Below are 3,242 nucleotides of genomic sequence, written 5' to 3'. Positions count from 1 at the left end.
ATCGAAGACTGTCTTGGGAAAATCTTTACAGCTCTAGACTACTAGTTAAAAACTTTAAAGTTAAAAAAATTATGTTTTGTTAGAAATTATGTATTGTAAGTTTACTAACATGCACTTATTGGCGACTTTTATCACTTGTTACGATAATTAGATCCAGAACTTTATACAGTGTGTCCGTATAGTATGGAATACATTCGATATTTCCTAAATGAAAAGCCTTTTTAAAAAAATATAAAACACGTCGATTTTTAAATTTAATGATCTAAATTTTGCAATAAAATTTCATTATACAAGGTGATACACATTACAGTAATGACGTCATCGGCTCTTTTTTAAATATAACACCCTATATTTTAGGATATTTTTAGATCCATAAAAATGAGCTGATTTCAAAAAAGTATAATACTGGGGGTCTAACGGATATAATTTGAAAGATATGCGCTTAGAAAATTAATTTTTATTGATTTATAATATTAATAAATTATAAATAAATTATAATAAATAACTTGAAAATAATCCAGTAATGAATACATTCTGAACCTTGTTTATGCTTTCTTGAGAAATATTGTTTTTTTTTATTTAAACAAATATACCCGCATCAACCACTAAGGGTTATTAGCGGGGGGACATACACAAACAGTAAGATACATACTGTTACATAAAAAAATATTTTTTACAATCTGGTATATATTTTAGTCATTTTAAGATAACTTAATAAAGACTGTAAATTTGACGTTAGTATACTTTTTAAATTATCACTAAGGGCACACGCGATTCTTTCGTTCTGGTACACTGGACACTCAACAATTATATGTTTCACTGACAACTGAGTGTTGCACTTTATACACATCGGAGCAGCCTCCTGGTTGAAGATATGCTTGTGTGTAAGGAAAGTATATCCTATTCGGAGTCGGTTGATGATGTCTTGGTCTTTTCTATTATTTGGTAAAATGAGTTTGGTTCCTACTTGACTTAGACATTCTTTGAGTTTGTTAGCAGTGTGATCCCAAGTAGTTTGTCACGCTCTGTTCACGTGGGCTTTGATATTTACTTTGTGATCAGTCCAAGGCATTTGATTTATGATAGCAATACTTTGGTCGGTGGTTGCATTGCTTGCCAGAGAGTCCACTTCCTCATTACCACTTATTCCCATATGGGAAGGTACCCAGATAAAGGAAATATCTTTTTATTGAGTCTGTAGATAAGATAACTCTTCTTTGATCTTGAAAAGTATGGCGTGAGTTGTATATAGCTGTTTTATTCCAAGTAATGCGCTCATTGAATCGGTGATGATAACAAATTTGCTTTCATTGATAGAACAACATTTTTTCATGGCCTGGTGAATTGCCGTAAGTTCTCCGGTATATATACAACAATTTGTTGGGATTCGTATGGTAGACTTGATGTTTTCGTAGATGTAGGCTGCAGCATGTCCTTCATGACATTTGGAAGCATCAGTGAAGATTTGATGGGTTGTTGGATATTTGGATATTACATTTTTATAAGCTTGCTGTATAAGGAAAGGATGTGCGGAATGTTTTGGGAGTTCTTTTAGAGACGTGTCTATTTTTGGAGGTTTAAAAAAATGTGGAACGCTTCACGATTTTACGTGTCATCTTTGCGCAGTGGCCATGCTAATCTTCTTTGTATTGTTCCAATTTTAGTATATGTTCCGTCGAAGCGAGTACAGAAATATTGTTTATTCTTTACAAATTCTTGTTTTTAAGTCTCCAATATTTGTAGGTTTCGTTTTATAAACAACATTCTATAAATGACCCCACATAAAATAATCCAAAGGATTGCGGTCTGGCGACCTCTCCAATCCACCTTTCGTACCTTCTAACATCTAAAGCATAATGCGGAGGCGCACCATCCTGTTGAAACCATAAACTTTTATCAAAACCTGCAAAATTAATTGTACTGGGGAATAAATTAACTAAAGTAGGTACGAGATACCCACTTAAAAACTGAAGGTATGCTGGCCCATTTAAATTACCTCGAAATAGTAGGGCCCAATGATTTTATTTCTTACAATGCCATCCCATACGTTTACCTTTTGGGTTGTGTATGATGTTCCCGCATCCAGTTGGAATTTTCTATACTACTTTTCAATATCTACAATTCTGACGGTTGACCTCGCCATTTAAGTTGAATGTAGCCTCATCAGAAAAAATAATATTTTGAACCAAGAGAGGGTTTCGGTGGCTGTTTTTTATCATTATTTCGCAAAATTCTATTCTGTTATCTGAATCATCCTTGTTTAATTCCTGTACAACTGTGCATTTTACTTACTTTTGCGTACTTTGTGTACCGTTGTTTTGCAAACATCGAGATCACTACTTACCTTACGAACAGAAGTGTGCGCATCTTCTTCAAAAGCAAGTAGAACATCTAATGTTGTAATATAATTTACAGAGGGACGACCTGATTTGCGTGCATTTTCAACCGTACCAGTTTCTAGAAACTTCTTTTTAATGTTACTTACTGTTGACTGCGTGATGGGTATTTCTGGATATTTATCATTAAATAAATTACACATTTCCATCTGAGTTCGCGATTTGTCTCCATACCCAATCATCATTTCGAATATGTCAATTCTTTGCTTTACACTCAAATTCATTTCTACTTAAAATTAATTCTAAGCAATAATACAGAATATTCACGAATTAATACAATTATTGTACTACTTAATTGTTATTGAACGTTACTAAAAATAATTACAGTTTATCAAAAACTAGAAGTAGGCTACTTTTTTGCAATTGATAATAAATAATTTATTTTCTAAGCGCCTATCTTTCAAAGTATATTCATTAGACCCGAGTATTATACTTTTTTAAAATCAGCTCATTTTTATCGATCTAAAAATGTCCTAAAATATAGGGTGTAAAATGTAGAGCATTAAATTTAAAAATCGACGTGTTTTAGATTTTAAAAAAAGGCTTTTCATTTAGGAAATATCGAATTTATTCCATACTTTACTGACACACTGTATATGCATGTCACTTCTCACGTGACACTTTTTTATTGGGAAGTTTGCGAAAGCCTAGTAACGAAAACCAATTTTCATCAAACACAAATGTATTTAAATTTTCAAAAGCTGTTGACATAAAAATGATTCTAAAAAGCGTTTTTCAACACCACTGATAATTCCTAAAACAAACTGATCAAATCCAATTACATAACTATACCTAAAACAAAACGTACCAAACCGTCAAACACATAAAATAACAATGAAAATTTCA

General features: G+C 32.2%; 1 non-coding gene across 1 annotated transcript; it reads right to left on the bottom strand.

Annotated features, from left to right (window-relative positions):
* Window positions 1–1,581: 1,581 nt before the first annotated feature.
* LOC140447082 (U6 spliceosomal RNA) lies at window positions 1,582–1,688 on the bottom strand. The gene has a single exon (XR_011951580.1). It is a non-coding gene; the product is annotated as a U6 spliceosomal RNA (small nuclear RNA).
* Between the last annotated feature and the right edge of the window lie 1,554 nt (window positions 1,689–3,242).

Source organism: Diabrotica undecimpunctata, chromosome 7 (assembly GCF_040954645.1).
Source record: "Diabrotica undecimpunctata isolate CICGRU chromosome 7, icDiaUnde3, whole genome shotgun sequence".
Taxonomy (NCBI): domain Eukaryota; kingdom Metazoa; phylum Arthropoda; class Insecta; order Coleoptera; family Chrysomelidae; genus Diabrotica; species Diabrotica undecimpunctata.
This window is presented reverse-complemented; position numbering and strand designations above follow the sequence as displayed.